This window comes from Chelonoidis abingdonii, chromosome 1 (genome assembly GCF_003597395.2).
Source record: "Chelonoidis abingdonii isolate Lonesome George chromosome 1, CheloAbing_2.0, whole genome shotgun sequence".
Lineage (NCBI taxonomy): Eukaryota > Metazoa > Chordata > Testudines > Testudinidae > Chelonoidis > Chelonoidis abingdonii.
In genome coordinates this window covers 48,169,126-48,197,005 of record NC_133769.1, presented here as the reverse complement: position 1 = coordinate 48,197,005, position 27,880 = coordinate 48,169,126, and the positions used below count along the sequence as shown (strand labels likewise).

Below are 27,880 nucleotides of genomic sequence, written 5' to 3'. Positions count from 1 at the left end.
ATATATACCTGCCCCTGGAAATTTCCACTACCTGCGTCTGACGAAGTGGGTATTCACCCACGAAAGCTCACGCTCCAAAACGTCTGTTAGTCTATAAGGTGCCACAGGATTCTCTGCTGCTTTTACAGATCCAGACTAACACGGCTACCCCTCTGATACTATAACTATATGGAGACTCCTCAGAAGAGGCAAGATGTGGGGAGAGTAACCATTACTCAAAGAGACCTTGGTGAAGGAAGCACTGGAATTTAGTCCAATTGATCACAATTATTTTGGAAAAGAAACTACAAATTAAGGAACCAGTCCTGCTCCTTGTAAATCTTTTGGAACTTTTTGCCATGAACAAGGAAACACTCTATCTATTGTAGGCCAGATTTAACCCTGCATCCTCGATTTACTGATATGCAGTGCTTAATTTGAAATGAAAGAGGAGCTGGGGTTCAAGCAATTAGGTGCCAGGGCTCAAGCATTTTTTTACTTCCATAACTGACATGGCAAACCCAGACGTGCTGGAATAATGAACTGCCAAGTCTAGAGGTGCCGGGGCTCAGCCTTGGTATAAATTAAGCATGTGGGTGTCATTATCTAGCGACAGAAATATTGAACCAAGAGGTTGGAATTGTCTGCCAATATTTTTTCATCAATATACTTTTTTTTTCACCAATCGGTATTCCCAGATCTGTATCTAGCTTCCAATTTAGTTCTCTGTAAACATCTGGTGAAGTAGGCTCCTTGAGAGTGGAGCGCATGCTTGGTATGTGACTTAGTGGTTACAAGGGAGTGATCAAAATCACATCCTTAAAAATAAAAATGTGAAGTGTATATGTGGAGTGTTGTGCTATAGAGATGCGAAAGCGAGGGCATTATCATAGAAATGTAGGGCTGGAAGAGACCTCAAGAGGTCATGTAATCCAGCCCCCTGCACTGAGGCAGGACTAAGCATACACAGCCCATCCATGACAGGTGTTTGTCCAACCTCCTTTGGAAGCCTATTCCAGTGCTTAACTATCCTTATAGTTAGAAAGTTTTTCCTGATATCTAAACGAAAACTCCCTTGCTGTGGATTAAGCCCATTACATCTTGTTCTATTTTCAGTAGAAATGGAGCACAATCACTGTTTTCTTTATAATGACCATTAACATATTGAAGACTGTTGTCCCCTCCCTCATCAGTCTTCTTTTCTCAAGGCTAAACATATCCACTTTTTTTAACCTTTCCTCATAGATCAGGTTTTCTAAGTCTTTCATCATTTTTGTTGCTCTCCTCTGGACTCTTTCCAGGTTGTCCACATCTTTCTTAATGTGTGGCACCCGAACTGGACATAGTATTCTGGCTAGAGCAGCACAGTTATCTCCCGTGTCTTCAACAGGACCTGCCTGTTAATATACCCCACAATGATATTAGCCTTTTCCACACTTGCATCACAACGTTGACTCATATACAATTTGTGCTCCACTAAAACCCACAGATCCTTTTCAGCTGTACTACTGCCTAACCAGTTATTCCCCATTTTATAGTTGTGCATTTGATTTTTTTCTTACTAAGTGTAGTACTTTGCAAGTGTCTTTACTGAAGTTCATCTTGTTGATTTCACATCAGTTCTACAGTTTATCAAGATCATTATGAATATTAATGCTGTCTTCCAAAGTTGTAGCAACCCCTCCCAGCTTGGTGTCAATCAGAAATTTAAAAGCAATTATATACCTACACTCCGCTATCCAAGTCATTAATGAAAATATTGAATAGTACTGAACCCAGGACAGAGCCTGGTGGCACCCCACTAGATACATGCCCCCAGTTTGACAGTGAACCATTGGTAACTACTGTTTGAGTATGGTGTTTTTTAGCCTGCTGTACACTCAACGTATAGCAATTCCATCTAAACCACATTTCCCTAGTTTGCTTATAAGCATATTATGTGGAACTGTGTTAGAAGTCTTACTCTAATCAGAACATTTCACATTTACAGCTTCCTCCCATCCACTAGGCAAGTAATCCTGTCAAAGAAGGAAATTAGGTTGGTCTGGCAAGGTTAGTTTATGATAAATTGATGCTGGCTATTACCTATGTCTCTTTTATCCTCTAGGTGCTTACAGATCAATTGTTTAATAATTTGTTCCAGTATTTTTCCAGGTATTGAAGTTGGGCTGACTGGTCTTTGTCAGTCCTCTGGTACCTCCTCCTTCCTCCATGAGTTTTCAAAGAAATACCTAACTGTTTTGAGATTGCTTCAACTAGTTCCTTAAATACAGAAAGATAAATTTAATCAGTGTCTGCTGATTTAATACACTGAAATATCTAAATATTCTTTAATCTGTTCTTTCCCTATTTTGGATTGAAGTGGAGAAGCTGCAAAGAGCCTGGTGGGCAGGTCAGTTTTATGGGTGTTAACATAATTAGCATGCAATCAGCAAACCCATCTGGTGTCCATTCTCTAGAAGAAGAACAGGTGTTGATTTTGGTGTTGGTACGGCAGGCAGTTCTGAGCCCCTACTGCTGATCATCTTGGCAATCATAAACTGCAAGGTCCCTTTTGATTCCAGCTGATGTTGTGTGGTGTGGAGAAAAACGTATCTGGCTCATTCCTTGGAGCTGGGTGGGCACCACATCACCTCTACTGTGGGGCTGTGAAAATGCATGATTGAGCTCTGTACGTCCAGCATAAGGTGTAACTGGCCTTGAGATCTAACACAAACCTTCTCTGTCTCCATCAAGCTTCTCTTTGTTGGTTCACAGGTAGCAGCTGGAAGACTTTCAGGCCCATAACAACAACAACACTGTGCAGCCTGCTTGCTCATCAGAAATGGTCAACAAGTAGTATCCTGCTACAGAAAATACTGCAGAAGTACACGTCTCCCTACAAGTTAGCACCCTCAGTGAGAAAGAGTGGCCCCTTTATCACTGCATGATGTGCTTATTTTCATAGATTAAGCACACATCTGTTTTGTTGCTGCTATTGTTAGTTAAATCATAAAAGTAAATACTCTGGGGTAGAAATATATTCCACCTCCGAATTTCTCTTTGCACATATTCTACAGAGTGGGGTTTTTTTGTTTATTCACATTTATTTGAAAATAACTAATAATCTTGGACCTTTTCTAGCCAACACATAGACTGGAAATATTTGTTTTCAGAGATTTTTATTTCTGAAAGAAGAAAACCTGTCTCAGTTCACCTTATGCATAGACTTAATGCACTCTACAACAATAAAGTAGCTGTTGATTATTGCTTTGCACAGTTGTGGCAGCCTCATTAGTTTTACTACCTAGATTGAAGTAGTTTCATACCAAATTAAAAATGTAGGTCATTCAAAGGACTAATGTTGCTAGTTCAGCCTGTAGGAATTTAATCCTCACCTGTACCCAGCAGTTTATAAACATACTAAGTCAATTCTTTATACTCCACCCAAAAGCAGAAATTCACAATGGGAATAAATTTTGGATGTTGTTCCGGTAACAGTAGTTAAGCTACTGCTGGTAGGTACATGTGACTAAAATAAATAAACTCAACATTTATTGCACAGGTACTTTTCTTAGGATCTATTCTGGAACAGCATAAATAGTATTGATGTGGGTATAAGAAGCATCAGCTGAGCAAATAACTTTAAATCATTATCCTTTCTTTTGTATTATTAGCAGAAAATGGGCTTGATCCAAAGCCCATTGACGTCAATGGGTGTCTTTCCACTGACTTCAATGAACTTTCGATCAGGATCAGTATTATCTTTGGATAGGGGCAGAATGTAGAAATCCAGTTGAGCTTGGAATAGGAGGACGAACAAGTATATAGGGAGTAATTTCTTTTGGACCCTAGCTGATAATTATTTTCTGCCCTGAAGATTGAGGATTGTGAGTTCTGGAAATGTTATCTTACCTTAGTAAATATTGCCAATGTAGTTACACTAGCTAAATGTCTACAGCTGTCTCATCATGTTATGTGCTGCTCTCTCTTTCTGTCATCAGAATTTTCTGTGGCACTTGTCCCCGTAGTATCCAAGTGCTCGTAGATGCTGTTTCTCTTTTGATTTACTCTGTTAATGAAAAGCACTCCTCGGCTGTCAAAAGCTTAAGAGCAAACATTCATATATTTTAAATAATTGAAGTACTACTCCTTGAAGTTCATTTTAATGCACTTGTGTTTTTTTCTGCATTAGACAATAACTTTTCAGCCTTCATCAAGACATCTGTGTTGATGAATGGCTTGTGAAGGGTCCTCTTCACATTGTTTTGAACTTACCTGATGTCTTCAAAAGGAGATGACATGCTTTCCTTCCATTTGAAATCCATGTATGAACAGTCTGTTATGCAAAACAGCTACAACAATGGAACACAAATGATTTGTTCCAATGTTCTTTCTGATGGATACAACAGACTATGAACTGGCCTTGCCATAAAAAAGAATTTGTAAAAATAAAGGTCTCCTTGTGTCAAACAAATAATGAATAGAGTTCTTAGACAATAGTTGTGATATAGTTAATGGTCTCATAATAAAAAAGTTAAACAAACGTGCAGTGTGTCTAGTGCTATGTGAACTGGAAAATGGTTACTTGAGGTAATTGTTTAATTTCCTTACACTTGCATAACAAGAACAATTTTTAATAAATTATTGCCCTTAGGAATCTGGGAGTTTAGACCACAACAAATAAACTCACTTATTTCTTACTAGAGATTAGAGGAGATTCATATAGTTGCTGAAAAGCTTTCTTGTTTTCTTATTCTCTCAGGGCTTGATCTTGTATCATTGCAGTTAATGGGAATTTTGCCAGTGATCTCAGTTGGATCAAGAGCAGGCTTTCAATGAATATATCAGTGTGATATTGAAAAAATAGCAATGAAATAAAATAACGAAAAAGAAGAGGCCCAATAAAATCAAGGTCCTGTCAAGCATATATTTTAATAAAGTTAGCAAGCCAAATTCTGCCCTCCTTTCCATGTGTGGGTTTCTCATTAGAAGCATTTGAAAGCATGCCCACAAGTCCAAAAAGGAGAAGGAAATGTGTGTCATTTCCTCAAATTCATTTGGGCCCTTGGAAGAAAGGAGGTGATTTGTGGTATTATTGGCTGTATTGGGGTTGCACAACTTCACCGAGAGCACTAGATTTTGTGTATTGGAAATTTATTATGTGAGCTGGTCAAAAAAAGTTTGCAAAACAATTTGAATATGTTTTGATCACCTGCATTATTTATCAGTATTTTCTTGCAATTAACCATAATTCACTGTATTTTTAAGGAATAAAAAATCTTTAATTTCAGAAAATATATTTTGATTCCTAATTCACCCTTCACATATTCTGCATTAGAGCATCCTATAATCTCAGTATAAAAAAGGCAAGGAACATACAAGCTACATAAAATATATTTGACACATACACTGTATAAATCAAAGCTAAATGGAAAACAGAAATGTTTTATAGAATGCCTGATCTAGAGGAATTGCTGGCATGACAGCCAAATGGAAAGGCATCAAACTAGCTTGGGGCCAGATATCCTTTACCTAAAAATTGCACAGGGTACTGAGGTTATAGCAAGTAAGGAATCAGAGCCAATTCCTTCTCTGGATAACAGGTAGCCACTGTAAATGCTTAAATAATAGGACAACGGGAATTTTGAATTAAGGACTAAACCAAGCTTGTTGATACTTTCCAGACGGATAATAAATCGAAGATAAAGGAGCCTCGAAGGCTTATCAACAGACAGTTTACAACAATCCAAATGTGAGATAACCAAAGCGCAAACGGTGCACTGTGGAAGAGGTTTGAGAAGCTGGGCCAGTGGAGTAGTTATTTACTGAAAAGGAAGAGCTGTAGCTGTTCCTCTGGTTCATCAAGGCTGAAATCTGATGTTACCACCCAGCAGTACCTATGGAGTGCTCACCAATTCCGCTTCTTGCTTAATTCTAACCCCAGAACTCTGTAGGTTCTCAGTAACTTGGAAGGGATGTGGAGACCAGTTTCCATGACTGCAGGGGAAGAGAAGCTTTTTGACTAGACTGGAAATTCCCAGTTTTCTTCTGTGTTGGAGTTTTTCCTACTTCAGCAAAACTTAGTGAGAAGATGAGGTGGTAACTTTATTGCTGTCAGCTTGAAAATTCTGAGCACAGAAGCCAGTCAAAACAGAGACACTACAGTAACCATTTGAATATTTCCAGTATCGTTAATGAGAAATATTCACACAGTGATTTTTCCTAATCCTAGTATTAATAAAGGACTGTCAGCCAATCAGAATAAAAGAGTTTGCGTGATGTTTGAATATTAGAGTAATCATGCAAATCAGACATGCATAACCAATTAGAGTGCAGAAAACTGTATGAACTGGGAAAATGTGCAGTTATGTGTTAGTAACTGCACAATATCTCTTCTTTCTAACAGGCTAAAGCAAACCCACTTTAGCATAATGTATTATAATTAAATCAGCTTTTCAAATTCATGAACCATATCACATACAATTAAAAAAATAGCATCATAATGTATAGAACTTGTTTTAAAGGCGCTGAACGCATGCTAAGTACTACCACTATTTGTTTTGATACGACGGGTATAATAAGCTACTTTTATTTTTAGCAGCAGAAAAATAATGGCAGGTGCACAGCAGACACTGTCAAGCAAGAGTCATACTTTGCTGCAGTAGTGTAATCTTAACTGTGCTTGTTTCTAGAAGTGAAGCAGAATGAGTTACATAGATAAGGGTGCAGTGGGAGGGGGCTGGTGGTGATTACGTCTACTGATCTTCAGAATGAAAGGTTTTGCGATAATGAAAAACATTTAATGGACTATTTCAATCTTTTTCAATCACGCAGTTCAAGTTACTAGTGAAATGCACATTCTTTAGGGACTTATTGCTCATTCAGTTTCTTAATGACTTTTGCTCCACCTATCAGGATTTTTTCTTTTCTCAGAGAGATAAAATTGCAGCAGTAGAGCAAACTTCGACAAAACAACTGGGATTACATTTTTTTTGAGAGTGAAAAAAACCCAAAGAACTGAAGAGCAAGTAAATGAGCTCCTGGTGTGTCGAATCATCTTTACATCTAAATCACACTTTTGGATCACATTCAGAATGGGACATTTACTTTTGTTTGTTTATTTCATCCCTACTGGGAGAACCCACAGCTGAATGATTATGGAGGTGATGCTCTCAAATACATTTAGAGATACAAGGGAGATCAGTGCAAAAACTTCCCTGGAAATTCTGTGAATCGGTCCTAAATATTGATAATCTATGAAGGAAATCAGTTATTCTTTCTGGTGAAGCATAAGTGATCTTTCCTAGCTGCTTTAACTTTAGATAATGAGTTTTTAACATTGAAATCATTATTCCTTTTAAATTCTAAAGTTACAGGACAACGAACAGCTACAGGGATATATTGGCATGTTTCTTAAGATAGTTACATTAGTTCTTCTTTGAGTCCTTGCTCATATCGATTCCAATTAGGTGTGCGCATGCTGCGTGCACGATCGTTGGAAGGGTTTTACCCTAGCAACACTTGGTGGGTTGGCTGAAGCGCCACCAAGAGTGGTGCCCTTATGGCACTGGATATATGCCCCTACTGACCCAGTGCCCCCTCAGTTCCTTCTTACCGCCTGTGACGGTCGTTGGAACTGTGGAGCGTGGCATAGCTGATCTCCACTTCCCTAGCTCTTTGCTCATTTATACCTGTAGATAGTTGTTATAGTGTAGTTGTTAGTAGTTTCTAGTTCTAGTGAATAGTAAATTATGTAGATAATTGTTAGAGGACAGAGGGTTTCTCCCCTCCCTCCTTCCTGATACCCCAGCTCATGCCTGGGTCTCCGGGTTTCAAGCCTGCTTGGCCTGTGTAGCAGAGTGGTTACCCGCTCCTGCCCTGAAGGATTTAAAAAGTGGCCTGGGAGGGGCTTGAAAGCTGCAGCTCTAATGGCTGGGCTGACTGGGGAAGCAGCCGCAGGTGGGTCACACTCTAATCAGGCCACAGCTGGCCTGTATAGAAAGGCCAGGGAAGCCAGGAGCAAACAGTTTCTCTCTGTTTGTAGATGGAGATGGGTCTGGCTGCAGGAAGCTAGAGACAAGGTACCTAGGGTGGACCAGGGCTGGGGAAAGGCAGAGTTGCTGGGGAGCTCCATCCTGGAGAGCCCCAGGCTGCGGCCTTGATAAAGGCCAGGACAGGTACTGGGGCTATAGAGGCGTAGCCAAGGGTATGCAAAGACAGCAGGTCCAAACCCCTCTTTGCCAGTGATGAATGGCATGTACACTGCAATCTGCCCCAGGGCATGGGGGTTAGATGGTGACTGGCAGTAGATATATGCTGAGGTGAAGTGGGGGTAGTGGGTTGGGGGTTCCTCAGGGAGTGGAGACCCAGATTGGTGGGGGATTGCCAAATGGCAGCACCCCAGTTAAAAGGGCACTGGGGTCCAGGGAGGGACATGGGGGCCAAGAGGACAGGAGGATCACCAGCCTGCAGAGGGCGCTCTTGGCTGAAAGTGAGCTAATTCCTGAAGACAACCAGCAGGAGACGCTGCAGGGGTGAGTCCGCATGTCTACAGCCTGCCTCAAGCTGAAGCCTACGGGACACTCCCATGACTCCTGCCTGAAGTGCCTGGGGGAATCCCATCAAACAGATAAGTGCCACATCTGTAAGGCATTCAAGCCGCAGACAAAAAAGGAGCAGGACTTAATCATTTGAGGCAACTCCTCATGGAAGCGGCACTTAGCCCAGTGCCCTCGGGCCTGAGCAGAGACCCGGCACTGTTGGCCTGAAGCGCACCTCCGGCACCGGAAAGACTCAGCACTGGCAAAGACTCCCAGCACCGGACATCTCCAGCACCGTGACCGGCCCAGCGCCACTCGCTATCTCCGGGGTCTAAGAAGCAGCACAAACAACCTCCTGCTTCTACCCAGTTGCAGGCACCACCTGTGCCCCCCTTGGAGCAACGTTCTATACCAGACCGCTTCGCGAAGGCTCTAGCGCTGGCACAATCAATTCCAGTGCCGCAAGCACCATTGAGTCCGGTGCATATGAGCTCTCCGGTGCACACGGCGGTCAAGCAACACATCTCAAAGAACAATAGTTACAAAAGTGAGTAACTGTCTTTTCTGCACACATCCAGTCTTAATGTCAAACAGAAAGTGGGTCTGACCCTGCACATGATTGCAATGGTAGTTTTTAATCACTGAGGCTAGATTGTTCAAATAGCACCTGGCCCACAGGAATGAGTGCATTTTCCTTTTACCTTTTCCACCTCACACAGTTCTCTCTCCTGACCAAACGACAGTTACTGATTAGCCAAAATCTGTAAAACAAGTAGCTTCTATTGATTTTTTTATAATGGTTCTGAGGAAAGGATGCAGGCTGACATGAAAACTACAGGAAAATTAAAATAGTTAACAAGAAAAATATGGCACAATATACATTTCCATCCGTGTGTGTAGTTGAAGCCCGAGATAATACCCATATTATCAGATATTTGATTGCTTTCCCTACAAAACTATTGTGCAAAATTTCCTTGGAGGTTTCAGAACAGCAATGATAACTTTAGAGACTATGTATAATATACATAGTTTTATTTTCCTCCAAAGATTTACTATTATGCTTCAGGCTACATTGCGGCTTTCAAAAGTTCTGTGCAAAGAGTGCATCCAAAGCATTGCTTTTTTTGAGCATTTTGTGCCTTTGAAATATCTTTAGAATTATTAAATTGATCAATTATTCCTCCTCCCTCTGCATATGAGTTTTAAAACGGATGGGGGAAAGTGTGGTATCCCCTTGCTCCAAGACTAATTGTGTTGATTTTTAAGGTGTGTACAAGTGAATTATATCTGGCACTCAGAAATGAAAGGAACACATATACCCAATTATTTATAGACCTTAGCTATCAGACCAAATAATTGTATAGCTTAATTCAGGTCTCTTCCTCTCATTCCCAGGTTGCTTAGCCTAGGGAATTGAACCTTAAAGTTGCATATTCCATTTCTGTTCTCCATTTAAACTATCAGGATTTGGAACCCTGAGCTACCAAGAGTCCACTGGCTCTGAAATGAAACACAACCATCTGCTGCAGGAATTTTAAGCAACTGCATTGTAAATATATAGAAAATAAACACACCTAACCCCCAGCCACTCTTAGAAAAGTCTGAAAAGCAGTGTTTTTAAGCTAATGTTATGCTAATTTTTACACCATAACTGCGTGTGTGCTGAAGAATGAGGATAGGAGGTGATTTATTTTATTTTGGTAATTTATTCATAGCATTAGCGAGTTACATTTGAAGCCGTGTCTTTCCTTCCACCCTCCTAGCGTGAAAGGTCAGTTGATTTTGCAAAATGTTGTCCAGGTTTAGCCAAATGCAGTTTGTTATTACTACCAGAGTTCCAACCCTACCCCTACATGCCCACTTCTTTCCCTCCTGCATGGGAAGTGGTGTAGCAACCTGGAGACAGTTGCTTTCCAGGCCCTCCCAGTAGGTTCTGGTGATGAAGGTAGCCCACACAGGGGTTAAAGGCAGATCCTTGTTCCCCATTGCTCTCCTGTGCAGACACATAGCAGGGCTCATTGCCAAGTCCTTAATTAGTACAGATTCAACAATCCCAAAGAGATATAGTCTATCATTAATATTATACCACAGATCTCCATTTAGATGCCACAATCAATTTGTGCATTGAAGTTTATCATGCTGTTTTCAATAAGAGACTCCCTGCTTGAGGGCCTGATCCAAAGCACACTGAAGTCAATGAGAGTCTTTTATAAACTTTTATGGGCTCTGGGTCAGGCCCTTAGCAGCTCCACCGTTATCATGCAAGCTGTAATGGAAAGTAATTCAATTTTAAAACAGCTATGGCTTCTAAAGAAAGATACTCAGTATTTCTGACAAATGATGTCTGTGTGTTGTGATGAAGTCTAGTAGGTAATATATATATATAGCAACACCTAGCTTCCTTTAATTTAAGTTCTTTCCCTCCCTACTCTAGAGACAGTCAGCAGATACACATTTTAATGTCAGGCTTCTTCTCTCCCACATGAGTGGATAGCACAGGTTAAAGGATCCCTACACCAAAGAAAACAGAATACATCTTCTCAGGTTATTTTAGCAGCCTGAGCATCTGCTGCTTAAAATATAGATTAAAACTTGTTCTTCTGAAACAAGTCCACAGAGATGGCTTTGCCAGAGACATGACCAAAATGGCAGCTATTCTCTCCTGGATAGCAACTGTATGCATAGTTTCTAGAAGCCTGGGAGAACCTACAAGTGGGAAAGCTCAAGCATAGTAATGTTGACTATGAGTTACACACTGAAATGATTTGAATTCCTTGGTATTTGTAGCCACAGTGCATTATTTGTAAGTTTTTCAATTCCAGCTACACACTTCAGAAGTGCACTGACCTAAAAGTACAATACTAGCGATGCCATCCCAATCTGAATGCTATTCCGGACTCATGCTAACATTTTACACTGTTCAGGGAATAAAAAAATAATGACCAGACCTTCCAAATCACAGGCACTCAGAAACAGCATTCATGTACCCCTGTTAACCTATGCTAGGCATCATTTGCCAGTAAAATTCAGACTATTTATGTTGCTGAAACTATGTTCTCAACAACTATTAATACTCTAAAGTCTTCCAGCCTCACACAATTCGTAAAACACATAGAGGTCTCTAGAGCCAGATTCATCCCCTCTCTGAGTTAAAATCAAGGTAATACAACATTTTCTCTGCTTGGGATCACTTTCCAATACTCTGGACCATGGACTAGAAGCTTTTATTTATTTGTCAAATATCCCTAAGATTTTTCATATAGATAGTAAACTTATAGACTATATATAAAATACATATATTTATTGACTGTTACTTTAAGTTTGTAAATAAAAAGTACCTATCCCCAACTCTAGATGCCTTTTATAGTAATTAACATAATTAATACACATACAATCTCAGTAGTATGTCTCGCATACATAGTAACATAAGGAATCAAAAATAGCCTATTATTATGTAGATATTACATGCTGGGAAAATCTTAGGGATTTTTAACATTTCAAATAAACAAAAAGAATTAACAACAATACGCTGGACAGATTTCAATGTTCATTCTGGCCATGATGTACATATCGCCACGCAACTCTTAGTTACTCATACTGTCTTCCAAATCCTTGTTGTTTTCTTCAGCTTCATGGAATCTCCTTCAGTATGGACTGTCTCATCACTCTTGACCATGTTCTTATGTATGCTGAGTAGATGTCTTTGGTTCTTGCCTATTGATTTCCTTTCCTACCTCTCAGATTGCATTTGCTCCATCATTACTACACCATAACCATACTTCAAAAGCAACCCATAAGATCTTTTCATTTTTCAATCTACCTTCACTCTCTTTTTCATCTTCCCTCTATCTAACACCCACACCCATGGCACAGAAACTACAATGCGAAAAGATCAAGGGCTTCTGATGTTATTGACTCTGCCAGTTGCCTTTGAATTCTATTAATCATGAAGTATTATTGACTCATCAGCTGACTCTAGTAGGACCCAGCCAGACTTGTCTTGAATGGTTTAGTTATTTTCTTTTCTGACTGAAAAATCCCAGGGCAGTTTGGGGTTATTGGTCTTTCTCCCCAAGGGCACTGTCTAGTGGGGTTCCATAGGGCACCAGCTTTTTCTCCCCTCAGTTCAGTAGGTACATGGGACCAATAACAGAGATAGTGAAAAGGCCTGGTGATACCCAGCTTTATGTCTCTCTCAGTCTCAGGCCAGTGCATGCTGTCAAGTATCCTGTTTAAGATTGGGGCATGGACAAGCACTAACTGGGTGAAGTTCAATTTGGATAAGCCTGGTGTGATGTTGGTGGGCTAGGGATAGCAACTGGCAGATATGATGATGATTATATTGTCCCTGTTGGGTTAGGGTGTGTGTTTGCCATCTGTCAATTGAGTTTTCAGTTTAGGGATTCTGATTAGTTCATCGGCTGCTGCTGGATGGTCAGGTAGCAGCAGTGGCCAAGACCACATTATATGATTTGCACTTTGCCAGGAAATTGACAATTTATTTGAGATGGAGGATTGCTACCATAATTCCTGCCTTTGTAAGCTTAAAATTACATTGCTACATGTGCTATATAGTAACTCTTTTTAGAAACTGAGTTTGATGCAGAATGAGGTTTGTCCTCGCCATATGGGAATTACACCAAGTGCTCTGTGATCTGCATTCACTGACTGTGGGTTCCCAAGTACAGTTTGATATCCAAAGCCCTAAATGACCTGGCATCTACTAATTTGAGAGACTGCCTCTTTTCCTGGAACAGACTTCCACATCTGCAATTAGTGGAAGAATTCAAGCTAGAACTTCCTTGATTTAGAAAAGAAAGAAGGGTCTTCTAGCAGAGCGTTCTCTGAGGGCGCCTCGATGTTGGAGCTCAGTACTTCCTCTGGATGTAGCCTGAACTGATTGACCTTCAGGAAACACTGGACAGCTCTTCTATTTTCTAAGGCTTTAAGGATGGAGGAAGTGTCTGAGGGTTGAAATGCTCAGCGGAATTAGGTTCGTTAAGTCAATTCATGTGGCTGGTTACTCTACTGTGTGTGGGGGATAAGCTGCTGAATACATATTATATTATGTAAATTGATATAAAAGGCCCCTAGAACAAAGGATAGGCACTTTCTCCTCTTAATTATTCATATATTTAAATAGATAATAATGAACAAATAATTTTTGATGCTCCCTTATTTGCATGTGGCTTTTTGTTCAAGAAGTCTCATCAGCCATCATATTTGCTTGTATTTAAATGGTCTTGTTCAGCAGTTTTGGAGCAGGTTAAATAGCTGTTTTAAAATAAAAAAAATCCTGGTTGGCTTTGGGAACTTCGTGCAACACTCCATTTGACAGCAGGAGCTGAGCTTCTATATTCTGCTAGCTTGACAATGAGTCTATTTTCACCAATACACATTTATTACTTATTCAGTTTTCCCAAATGTGGCACTATGTTTAAAAAGCATGAGTGAATTTAACTTGCACAAAATGCATTAGATTGACAGCCTTGGATATTAAAATCTCTAATACACTTGCAGCAACACTGTCCCTGCTGTGTATCTATCCTGCACTTTAACACTGACCAGCAAGGATAACTTTTAAGGGTAATATGATAAGCACTCCTTGTAAAGGTGTGACAGAAGAAGCCATTTGCAGTGCCTACATATTCTTGCACGCCATCCACTAGCACCATATGTATTCACTATTTACATATATACAAACCTTTCATTTAGAGAGCACTCCTAGAACATAAGAAACTAAATGAGTGTTTGGCCTTTCTGTTGATAGTGCAGAAAAAGTGCCAGTTATGATGTATGCACCTATCTATGGGGGAAATTTAATAAGGCAGTGACTCCTTTAAGACCGGTCAAATACACTCATATCAGACTGCCACTGCTCTGGATTAGAGCATATGGCATGACTATGTTGTTGTTGTTAATGTTATTCTGCACATTGTATGAGGCAATCTGTCCCCAAAAGAATTTACAGTCTAAATAGATAAAGGGGGTGAAAAAAAGAAATATTATTCTGATTTTACAGATAGGGAATTGAGGCACAGAAAAATTAAATAATTGTCCAATGAAATCTATGGCAGAGCCAAGAACTGAGCCTTGATCTCCTGAGTCAAAGTCCAGGCCTTAAGCACAAGAGCAATCGTCTCCTCTGACTCTAGAGATCAAAGTCTTTGTATTCCATTTCTAATACCCTGAGCCTTGCCATCTCCCTGAATAGTACGTTTTGAAAAGTGCTACATATCACTTCAGGAGTTGATAAATATCCACCTCTTTTAGTAAGTCCTACCCTCTGTATAGTGGAACATCACAGAATAACTGGTTGAAAATATTGGGCAATGAAGTAGTAATAGCAAAAAGGAACTAAGAAATCATGAATTCTGCTTAGTAATCAAGACAGTTGGCCTTTAGCCATCATGCCACTTCATCATCATCCTGTGTCTAGAGATCATACATTGGCAACAATGAGATTAGTGATGGGTACCCTCAAGCCCTTTCATCCCCCCTCCTACCCATGGCGAAGAGCTGAGAAAGAAAACAAAGGAAATTAGCTGTTGCTAGCAGCTAATCAAACACTCACAAACCTCTTAGAAACAATCCTGTTCTTAAAAAAAGTAAATTTTATTAGAAACAAAGGAAGAAAATACACTTGGAATTAGGCTTTTGCTAGATTTTAAAAGAGCAATTCCAAAAATTAAGTACCAAGAATAGCTTTCTTGGGGTCCAGTTTAAAAGTTACAAGCAAACAAAAACACCTGACGTTTAGCACAGAGGAGATCCACAAGCCAAAATTAATAAATAAACCCAATCACATCTATTTAAACATTCCCTGTCCAATGATTTATTCTAGGTATTGAAGATGAATTTTCATACCTGGTTCAAGCTTTACACAGCATTCCTGCTTATATTGCTGCTCTGTCTCTCCTTCTCTGGAGAACAACCGAGAAAGGGGAAGCTTTTTTTTTCCATTTTAAAAAGTTCTAGCCCTCCCATTGGCTCTCTTGGTCAGGTGCCCACTCCTTTTCCTTTACCTGCAGAACTTTGTTAACCCTTTACAGGTAAAGCAAGCAGAGAACAGCCACCAAGAGGGACTTTATTGCTAACTGGCTGGCTTGGTGTCCATAGAAGGGAGCTATCCTCTTTCATTTATCACAGTAATCATTAAAGCTAACATGATTCTGGGGTGCATTAACAGGAGTGTTGTACGTAAGACACAGTTGTCCCACTCTACTTGGCACTGGGGAGGCTCCAGCTGGAGTATTGTGTCCAATTCTAGGCACTACAATTTAGGAAGGATGTTGACAAATTGGAAAAAGTCCAGAAGAGAGCAACAAAAATGATAAAAGGTTTAAAAAACCTGGCCTCTGAGGAAAGGTTGGAAAAACTGTGCATGTTTAGTCTTAAGAAAAGAAGATTGAGGAGCAACTTGATGATAGTCTTCCAATATGTTAAGGGCTATTATAAAGAGGATGGTGATCAATTGTTCTCCATTTCCATTGAAGGTAGGAGAAGCAGCAATGGGCTTAATCTGCACCAAGGGAGATTCAGGTTAGATATTAGGAAAAACTTTCTAATTTTTAAGGGTAGTTAAGCTCTGGAACAAGTTTCCAAGAGGTTGTGAAGTCCCCATCTCTGAAAGCTTTTAACAAGTCAAACAAACATCTGTCAGGGATGATCTAGATTTACTTAGTCCTGCCACAGCACAACTGGCTGGACTTCATGACACCTGTGGAAAGTGAGCAGAAAATACTATATATGCACCACTTTGCACAGGTGTAAATGATGACATAAGGTGTAAGGCAATGGACTATCAGGTTCCCTGAGCCAGTTCTTCATTGCAACAAAGGAAAGTAGGGTGGTGTAGGTTTTCCCCAGTCCCAGAGCCACTCTATCCTAGGTTGGTTTCTTGATACATGTTAATTAGGTGAAAGGCTAAATAGCTGCTATGACAGTTGAGAATTAGCAGGGTGCAGGTGAGTTTTGGCTGTGGATTCTATGCTAGCAGCTGAGGGGTGAGGGTTTAAAAGGGTGGTGCTGCAAAATTTCTAGGCTGTCCAAGAATCCCCATACACAAGGGAAAGCCTCCAAGCAATTGACATGGCATGGGAAGGACCACTTCACACTAAAAAAGCAGAACAAAGAGACCACAGTGCATCCCAGGAGCAGGGCCAATATCTTTATAAGCAACTTGAAAACAGATTACCTTCTTTTGATCATAAACCATATTTAACATAAAAAATGCATCCTAGCCTTAGTATTGCTTCTTTCAATGGAATCCTTGTATTTATAAGAATGATTAAAGTGCCTTTTTGTATTTGAACAATAATCTCTATATACTGGAGATAATAAATCTATATAATATGTTACCAAAAAAAACTGGATAAAAAAGGCTTCTGGGGAATCTGTTAAGTATATGGCATTTAAAGAGGAAGATTTATATATGTATGTGTGTGTTTTGATTTATAACTTATTCTTTTGCTGCTGAATTTCTACTGTATCTGCTGCGTTGTCATCCCCTGTTAACATTCTGTTGAAATCAATAGACTATTAGATGGCTGGGACATTCGTGTACAAAAGAATGGACCTGAATTTGCTGCCCTTAAAATTAGAAAATATAACAGGACATAGTCACAAGACAGCAAGAAATGGACGGACTGAACAGCTTTCATCTATCCTGAAATGTTACACTGTTATGTTTAGACCAAAAATATATTTTAAAATGTGTGTTCTTTTTAAATATTCCAAAATCTTTTATAGGAGCTTGGAAAGGTATCATTTCCCTTCTGCATCATTATATTATTCTCCATGATCCAGGAAGGATCCAAGATCAAGATACAAATCTATAAGGTCATAAAATCTGATTTCATTTTGTCTCCTTTTCAAGTTGGCTGGGATATTTTTCTTTTGGAGATGACAATTCCTTAGTTGAGCTATGTTTCCGGTCACTTTCTGAGCAACCTAGTCCCCTGATGCATTTTACTTTAAAACTCTGATTCTGATAAATGCTTAGGCTTAACCTATTTGAGGATAAATAAGACTTCTAATTCCAAACCCTCACTAAGTTGAGACTCCCTGGCCTGTAATACTGAGAAATGGGGGAGTGTTTCCATCCCAGGCACAGTTTTATTATAGAAATCTGCAAAGTGAATGGAAAGCAGCCCACATAGTATATAATCACCACTTGTGAGCTTCCTCTGTGAGTTATTAAGAATAAAATGATTAGGTTAGTGACTTTGTGCTATGAACAATTGTTCACTTAATCATGCATAACCTGTTTTAGGGGTGTGAATAAGCTTTTGTGCTTAATTAAATACTTTGCATATAAATGTCATGAAGAAAGCATCCTGATGGAGTATTATGGAATAATAATTTCAGTGTTAGAAATGAGAATTTTGTTACATAAAACAAAACAACCGTTTGGCTTGTAGGAGTCCACAATAAGCAAGACCATGCAATACTCTTGTGTGGTTATCTACTTTTTATTGCTGGAGCAATGCTATAGCTAAAGAAAGGCACTAACTCATCCTGTTAGCTCTGCCCCATTATCTTACATACTTCATGTTGGAACTGGAAATACCTTCAAATAGAAATTTATATGGTAGCATTAAATAACTTCGATCTCATTGTGTTTCTTCAAGGATGAACTGTTCATATACAGTTTATATTTAATAGCCTCCAAAAATATTCCGAAGAGCCAAAATTGGGTGTGGGGCTGATGTCTTTTATAGTTCCTGTAGCTGAAATGAAAGTTCTTAAGAACAACCCCAAAAAGTTCTGTTACACACAGTACATTTGATGATATAATGTTTTGTAAGCTGTATTGATCAAAACTATTCTGGCAGCAGAAATGGAACAACAAAGAAATAGCCAAGTGCTTCCATACAACCAAATAATGGTATAGAGTCATAAATGGAAAGCAAGACAAAGAGGCCCTATGAAATAACATAAAATGTGGTATTGCAGAATATTAAATCCACTGCAAATAAACCAGTAGCATATGAACAAAATTAAAACAGACAGTCTGAGGCTGCAAGCTGGGAAACATTCATTTATTTCTCACTAATGTTTCCCTAATGGATAGTTCTAATGCATGATGGGGATTTACTTTTAAATTATGGTTATTTCACAACTAACTGACTGGCTTTCCTGTCCAGTCCAATTGACATAAGGAATAGGTCCTTGAAAGATGAAATTTTTTTGCGAAAGGGAACTTTTGTGGAATCACTCTGAAAGACAGCTTCAGGTTGAGATTTATGTCTTATTTTTACCTTGGACAACTATTTGGATCACAGATTCTTTAAACAGAATTATTGTAAGGATAGTCAGTTCTCTGGGCTTCTGAGACTGAAAGTGTCTGAGACAACAGTGAGTCCCCAGTCCAGGAGTGAGTTTTACATGGCTTGACCCTTGTGATCCTGTGACGCCCCAGTGACTTTAGCAAGGTTCTCTGCATGTGCAGGCATCCACCCATCTGGAGCTTAGTGCAAGACAAGGGCCCACATATGGATTAATTTTATGATCTCTAAACAGCGCACCAGTCAATTGTGCAAATGGAACCTGAGGATGAGTATTTCTTCAGAATCAATGAGATGGGGCAATTTACTAATAATACCATGGTGCTGAAAAACAAAGCACTAGCAAAATAATCTTAGGCCCTGCAAAGATATTGGTACCAGTATGTGCTTAACTTTATAGAGTTGTTATCACAATGATTTGCATTGCTGTAGCACTTGGGACCCTGAGTCATGACCAGAGCCCCATTGTGGTAGGCCCCTGTACAAACACTTAAAGAGCTTAGAAGACTAATTATTTAAGAACTGGGGTTTGCATGAACTCTTGGTAAATTAACATATAACAGCAGAAAATATTTAACTAAGCATAAGGCTCACAACTTACAAATGAAGGCCTTGATCCTCTGTTGAGAGCCATGCGAGTGCTCCTCTGTGCCTCCATGGAGCCCCATTGACTGCAGAAGGCCACCTGCAAGGCTCCCAGTGCAGGATCAGGGCCTGAATAAAGGTAAAACTATGTTCATTTTATGCTTGGAGAGACTCTTCAGTCAGCTAGCCAATACTGTGCCTTATGGCTGGTGCATCTCACTATTAAATAGGACAAAATAAGACTGTGGCTATTTAATAGATTTCTTTCCCCATTAGATACAAGCAAATGGGAAAATATTTTTACAAGAGCAATCTACTGATTACTCATATAAAATGTAGACTCCAAATCCATTTTCTAGATTTATTATTGTCTGCCAAAATTGATTTGGGGAAAAAAACATTCTAATAACCTCATATGTAGTTAGCAATTTTCCATTTCATTACACAAACCTTGTCTCTTATTACAGTGAAACACATTTAAACAAATACCTGTTAAATGAATAGAGCTGTATAAAGCATACAATGTTTCCATCTATCTAACCCAAACATATATAGGACTGTAGTAAAGCCTTTGCAAATTCACACCTGACAAAGAAATGTGTTAAAAGATTAAAGTGCCAGTGAACCACAGAGTGAAACATAATAGAGATTGGATCTGTTAGTGTAACAGACCTGTTAAGGGAATATATATCTTTGTCTATTGAACCAAAACAGCCTTTCTGGACACCACATGGAAATATTGTAGTCCTGATTCTGCAAGGTCCTGAGTTACTCCAGGAGGCACGCCACATCTTGCAAGATCAGGCCTTTAAATGTTTGTATTTGTGGAAAATGGCTATAGTAGCACTCATGAAAGTAGAGGGACTATTAACACTAGATACAACTAAGTTTGATATAAGACATGTTACAGTTCTTCCTGCCTAGCTCTGTCACTGCACATCAGTCCTGACCTCCATCACCTATGAAATTGCAGCTCTGGGTCTGTCTTGAGAACAGACAATCATAGCAAACTGTGTGTTGAATGTGATTTGGCGGAAGGTCCACAATAGACTAGGATAAGGCCACTAAGCTAATTTCTCCTTTGACCCAAACTGGGATTTACACTCCAGAGTCCAGAGGTGAAAGATAATGCATTAACGCCTGTCTCTCTTAATAACAAAATGTGCGCCCAAAGCCACACACTTGAGTTTGTTTGGATATACGTGTGTGTGTGTGACTTTGTTATCAGACTTACTGATGGGATGAGATGAGACAGGGGAAACATAAAACACCCAAGCAGTACTTTTGACAATGATTTTTAAAAATCTTTGAGCATTTTATTTATTTATTTATTATTATTATTAGGTATTAAAGAAGTCAGGAAGAAAGAAAAATAATTTTAGATGCTGTTTATTGTCCAAAGCGTTTCTAAAAGACACATTCTCCAGTTCAAACTAGAATTAATTCAGGCAAGTTCTATGGCCTGTTATAAGTAGGTTAGATTAGATCACAATGGTCCCTGGTGGCTTTATAATCTATGTACCTGTGAACTGAAACAGCAGTTCAGAGTGGTTTATACAAAATTTTTTGTTGAGCGTTTTGCAAAGAAAGTCACTGCTCCAAGGAGCTGACAGTATGTTACTTCTGTGGAACACACTGTGTTTGTCACTAGCCAGGGAGAATGAAAAAAATTGCAGTTCTAAATTTTAATGATTCTTGGACAAGTTGGACAAATTAATCCTACACTCATCGTATCATGTTAGATCATCATTCCTATTTTTGGTTTCCACAAATATTATAATCAAACTGTAGTAGATCTCTAGTTATTTAAGTAATGCTACAAGATAGCATCCACTTGTTATCTTACATGGAAATGACCACATGAAATAGACAACAATTAGGGCATTTTAATTAGCCTCTTGCCCCGATACAGTAAAGATTATGGAGTTCAGGTCTGCTGCTTTCCCCAGGAGGCTGATACTTTCTGGTTTTAGTTCAAAGTATGGAGTGATTCACAACTTATGTTACCAATGTGGAGGTTTGCTCCTATGGTTTCCAATGCCACTCAACCCCCTGCCTCTTTACTGTTCACTTATTGCCACAGAATATTTCCAACTACGCAGGAATATTTTGTCATGCATTAGATGCTTATAGTAGCCTATCACATTCCTTTAGTCCAAACACCTAAACCAATGAAAGACAAAAATCAAGACACACCCAGGGACACACCCAAGGATGCTGTAGACAAAAATGCATGTCAGTGATAGCTATAAATCTGCATCTTTGCCCTGATCTACAATCCCTTTGTGCTTTTGTCTTAGATTCAGGTGGACAAATTAAGTTTCCTCTGCCATTTCTGATACTGTTTGGGGTTTTTTTTAACTGGAGTCCAGGTCGTCGTCTTATATCTGATGGCATGATGCCAATAAGGCACTCTTCCTTGTTTTGGTCTGCTGGATGCAGCAGTTTTTTTCAGGGGATAGATGACATACACATGTAGTTTCCTCAGGAAGCTAAAGGCTGGGCTTGAGACAGAGATAGCTGAATGCAAATACCCTTGAAGAGTGAGGTTTTCCTGTGCCTTGATAACTCAGTGGAACTTAACTAAAGTAAAAAAGAAAAAGATTAATAGATATACATATCTAACATGGATAGAAAAGAAATCAGTGTCTATTTCAATGTAGAAATTGTCCAGATCAATCAATATGAGAGTTAGGGAGATGAATTTAGAGCAAAAGGTGACACTCAACTGGTTATGAAGAACTTCTGAGTTTTAATGCTGGTTTTGAGAGAACCTTCCTTTGATACCTCAAACTATCTGCCTTTGTTTTCTCAGCTACATAATGGGCATAGTAATACAATTTAGCTGGAATGCCAATGCTAAAAGCATTGGAATAATTCCCCATGATTGTTGTGAGTAGGAATAATTACCTCATCTGCCTTGTCTCTCTTAATGTTGGCAAAACAGTTAATGCAGAATACCATTGTTGTATGAGATCTGTGGTTATTCTACCTCCAGATTATATGCACAGTGCTATCCTGTGTGGTGGACAAATAACTCCGGAGGAGTTGCCAGATCTTCCTATTCAGTGATTCAAACATAGTGGCCACAGTTTTAAAGTCATATTAGAAAATAACCACTATTCTAATACTGAAATAACATGCAGTAGCTACAGCTAATAAAAGGCAGAACTCTCACTCATTCCCTATAACATATCTGAACACAGACAACCCTTTCTAAATGATTGTGATTGATCTGAATGTGGGAACTGACATCTTGAATTCCCTGCATGTACGATTTTTATAGATCCCATTTGAACCCAAGAAATCCAGGCTGCTTTCCCTGTACAAGTATCTAAGACACCCCCTTGTTCCCATAAATACCTACCAACTCCCCAAAAAAAAGAGAGAGAGAAAAAATATGACTAATCAAAATCGAAACCAAAATCCCTGCCCCAACTAGAGACTTGATCTCTGAAAAGAGAAATGCTGGAAACTCCATGAAATCTGTTAGGGACTTTGATATTGCTATTGATTTTACACAAAAAGTGCTCAGGTCCTATGGTGATGTGTAACAGTATAAACTTCAGATAGATAGATTAGATAAGATCTGACTTTTAATATGGCAGCGGTGAACAGTGTCTATTTAGATCCATTCTCCCCCTTTTGGACCAATGTACCATTCCCTTAGTTACTTGGCGCATCCTGCGAAACTTGCTGAGTAAATGAGGGAATGGTACATTGTCCAAAAGGGAGCAGATCTAAATGGACACAGTGCACTGCTGCCTTATTAAAATTCTAGAAGCAACAGTATTAACGCTGCTTTATACCAATGAAAACTGTTACATTACAGTTTTGTTTAAATTATTGAAAAGTCCTAGACACATAATATCCTGTAAGTGCAAATAAAATCAGATAGGAAGAATGATGTGCATAACTCTTTCTCAAAGGAAGGACTGAAACTCACTATAAACCCTTCCATATCCATTGCAGCTCATAAGAGCACCAGCTATTCTGAGCTCTTCTAAAGGAGGATCCATGTCAGCTGCAATACTTGGGGGTGGGGAGGAAGGAAGTAAAAATGGGAGTTTTATTTTTAATTCTGTATTTTCTGACATTTGCAAGCACAAGCCAGACTTTAAAATTGTTTCAACATCATTACTGTCAGGACATTTCCTTTCTGGTTAGACTTCCAGGCATACATCCTCTTTGTGGTGCCCATCTAGTGTAAAGTAGATGGATTCCATCTGCAAATGGCCAGTGGAGAATTCCCTTTGCTGAGGGTAGCTCCATGCTGGAATAGAGCTGCCAGAGCTTGCTTCTGTGCCATTCTCCATCCCCATCCCAGAACTGTGTGGCAGAAACAGAGTATAGATCCACTAAGCCAATTCTCCAGTTGCATAAATGAGAACATCCCCCTTGGCTCCTCTAGCTACCAGTGGGGCCAGGCAGCTTAGAATCAGAGATCAGCTTCCTGATGCCCACCCACACAACCTCTGTGCTAGCAGTCTCTGATGATTAGAATAGGCAGGGACTGGAAGATGGAAAAATGTAATGGTGGGCTTGAAAACAAAAGCATTAGCAGTGTTGCCATATAAACTATCTTTGGCTGATCTAACACCCCATTTAGATGAATGAGGAAATCTACATCTCTGTTAGGACCTGATTCTGAGTAATGGTTTGGGTAGCACTTCATATAAATGATCCCATTTATGTCAAAGGGAGCAAGACTGGGGGAAGCTGCTGAAGAAGACTTGGAAAAGGGGAGCAGAAAGATGAGATTGCTGGAGTAGTTCAGGAGGAGAGCATCAAGGGGAGTGTGGAGGGGAGATTCTGGAGGGGGCCTGGTGGTGGGAGAACAGAGGGACTGAAAGGAAAGGTTGTTATTCCAAGAGCTGACAGGGAAAAGTGGGACTTCACAGAAGAAGCCTCTCCACTCCTCCCCTGTCTTGTGCGTGTATCTCATGTACGTTTGAGGTGGATTTTTGCGCACACACACACACAGAAAGGCTCAGCAATCAGATATAGACCAGAAAAGAGTTATAATGTTTAAACGTTGTATGTTTTTTAAGCAAATCTCACAGGAGAAAGGGGTGTGCATGTTGGGGACCTTTGGGCTCTCATGGTTGACAATACCAAATATGTAGGATATAATTCTGGGTTTAGCCCTTCAGTGGTCTCTTCGGCTTTCACTTCATCAGAGGCAGATTGTTCTGCAACATGGTTGCAGAATCATGACCTAAAGAGAGGAGAGAGCCTGTATATAGGACAAAGAATAACTTCCATTCTAAGGCAAAAACTTTCAGGATAGATAGAGAGCTACAGCAAAGTTGGAAAAATCTTAATTGTATCTTGAGTTTTTCCAAAATATGGCACAATAGGGCCCTGTGGGCTGTTGCCTCAGTGCATCAGCGACCCCTTTGGTCAGACAGGGCATTGCACAGAGCCTGTGTGGATCAGCAGGACAATCATTTGCCTTTCTTGTCTGAGTCTCTCTAGTCCTATTGTTGGAGGCAAGGATGTTAATTTGTGTCCCACTGGGGTGTATAGTCTTCCTCTTATGTTTGTCAGGGCTTATCTGGTACTTGCCCTCAAGAGTCCTGGAATCTCTTTGGTTCTTAAGTTCCTGTGAAGGAGTACATAGGGGAACCCAGGCCCACCCATTCCACTGGTTTCCAGCTCAGGGCCCTTAAGCCAGGAAGGCAGAATCCATCTTCAACAATTCTTCTGCTGTTCCTGAGCTCCTTCCTACCTCCCTTGGTTCTACTGGCTTCTGCAGCCCATGCCTCTCGACATCCCTTTTTTGGGTTGTTGTCACTCTGAGGTGGCTTCTTACAGCTTGCTGGCAGGACCTTCTTTCTCTGGACCACTTGCTTTTCTGGCAACCGCCCTGCTCCTCTGCCTCTCAGCTCTTTTATTCTTCCAGCTGCTGTGAGGCTGCCAATCAGCGTAGACCATCAGTTCCTGCATTAATCAGCCTGGGGCATATAAACTCCAAGACAGGTCCAATATGCAACAAACGGGGATCTGTGCAATGAATCACCTCTCTAGTCTTTTAAAATGTGCTTTCCCTTGCAAATACTCAACAGCATTAACGTCTTTTAGGGAATAATGATCTGAAAAATTGCAGCTAAAGAGATTTTCAGATACAAGAGTATAAAAGGATCGCAAGCAAGATAGGAGCTTTTCCCTCTCTCTCTCTCCTCCTCCCCTCCCACCCCAAGTTTCAGTATTTAATGTGAACATTTTTTTCTAATAGAGAAAATATGTTCTAAAGCAAAACCTTATTTTTAGTTCTGAGCAAATTTTTACTGCCTGGTTATCAATTGTCAGGAGCAGGGAATTGTGATGGAAACACTGAGAGACCCCTAGCTACTTAGTTCAGTAATGGTCACTGATCCATGCATGTATGCACACACACACACACTAAAATAAATGTAGTCAAGCAGAATAAAAGAAATTTCCGAAGACCCAAAGCTGAGGTAAGCCTTCTAAGTAAAAAGTCAGTTTGATTAAGGGATCAGATCATCCACTTCCTGAAGAAAAATGTTTGTACTATATTATATTTCCTCAGCATCTACTGCCTGATTTGCAAGGTGAAAACTCTAGTAACTCAGTAGAGAAGAGATGCATTAAGACAAAAAAGGCAACAAAATATTTATGTATGTATGTATGTATGTATGTATTTGCATTCTCTGTAGCCTGAAATGAAATCTTCCTAGGCAGAAACCTTCAGAGTGCCCACAGTAAGGCCCCAGCTTATCAAGGCACATAAACACATGCTTAACTCTATCACTATTTATGATCAAAGCCACTTTGGCACATGCTTAATTTTAATCATGTGCTTACATGTTTTGATAAGTAGGGATGAACTTAAGCATATGAATAATTGTATGTAGATGCTTGAATGCTTTGCTGAATAGGGGCCTATATGCCTGATCCAAAGCCCATTGTCAATGGAAGTCTTTCTGATAAATTCAATTGGCTGTGTATGAAGACCTAATGTAGCAACTTTATTAGATTTTGTAAATATCCAATTGTCTTAGAAATACATTAGATTTTGCATTTTAGCTTCATATATCTCAGTTTCATTTTTGTTTGCTCTTGTATGCACTACTATTTGTTACCAATGCCATTACGAAAAGAAACTGAAAGGCATTTCACGTAAGGATAAAAAATATTTGATTTAATTTCAGTTTGTCACTTTCTTTGTACAGACAAAACTAATTTACCTACTGAATGAATTGTTCTTGGTGAAGTGTCCAAGTGATGTTATGTAAAACCAGGATGACCACTAGGAATGATTTTTCCCAGAGAGTAGTGAAGGTGTGCTAGTTTCGTACCAGTTTCAGGAACCTGCCTTGTGCCCTGTAAGTTTTCACAATTGTGCATATTCTTGAGAGTTGTCATTGACACTGCCAATATTTGTCTGGGATGACATAATAGCTAAACTGATATAGAATGTTTTTGTATTATCTCAGTGACATGGTGTCGTTAAACTGACCTCACTACCTAAACTTACATTACTGTAAGCATTGGCTTTCCCCTAGAAATAACCCTTCTCTTTCTCCTTTGTCTTGGATCAAGGCATTCCAGTGGGTCTAACCAAAGAGTTCCAGAACATAGAATATTTTTCCTCTTTTAAAATTACCTCGGAAATTTAACAAAAAGCATTGTCCAAGGAATGTTAATCTTGAGCACTCCACAATTAGGAAATGCCAGAGTTTATCTGGGGATAGCACTGCTAGAAATGCTGATTCATTAGGGCCCTGATCCAACTCCCATTGATTTTGAGTGGCAGATGTGTCAGGTCCTAGCATTGTGACTTCAGTGAACCTGCAGCATGAAGTCTTTGAAGTACTATTTCCCAATAGCATAGGGCTAGTGCGTAAACAGATGCATCAAGGGTAACAATATATCCGTGGGTGTCTAAGTACAACCAGAACAGGCAGAGGCGTGTTAGGTGGTCAGATACTATAGTAATGGGGGCCATATAAGAACCTAAGCCAGATACATAAAATTATAGTGTAAATAGAGAAGAGACTGTATTGCATATCTGGTTTGTGCCAGCTGTTGGCCGCATGTGTTCTTTTAATTTCTGTAATGTGCTCAGATTTTGTGTCACAAAGATGGGTACAATATAAAGCCATTAAATAAATAAAATTATGGAGGTAGCTGTAGTTGAAGCTGCCTTTTGCCAAACTAATAAGGCCAGATGTACACTAGGAGAGCTCTGTCAGTATAACTATTCTGTACCAATATACTATAACAGCAAAGAGCTCCTAGTGCTGACATAGCAAAATAAGCTACCTCAATCTATAGGAGGGGCTTTTGCCAGCACATGTCAGTCACAAATCACACCTTATTACACCCTGGACCAACATAGCTATGCCAGCAAAAGTTTGTAGTGTAGACTTGGCCTAAGTTTAAATAGACAGAATGACATAAATAGAGACTATTCACAAAGGCCACAATTAGTTAAGCACATGCTAATATGCTTTGCAGGATAGGGATGAGTTTAGTCAT

At 39.6% G+C, this 27,880-nt stretch overlaps 1 long non-coding RNA gene across 1 annotated transcript in view; it reads left to right on the top strand.

The window, feature by feature from the left end:
• LOC116820067 (uncharacterized) overlaps positions 1 to 6,124 on the top strand; it is a 150,741-nt gene extending 144,617 nt beyond the window's left edge. Inside the window, exons 2-3 of the long non-coding RNA XR_012657283.1 lie at positions 2,737 to 2,876; positions 5,646 to 6,124. This is a non-coding gene — a long non-coding RNA (uncharacterized LOC116820067). The remainder of the gene's footprint in view (positions 1 to 2,736; positions 2,877 to 5,645) is intronic.
• The last annotated feature ends 21,756 nt before the right edge of the window (positions 6,125 to 27,880 follow it).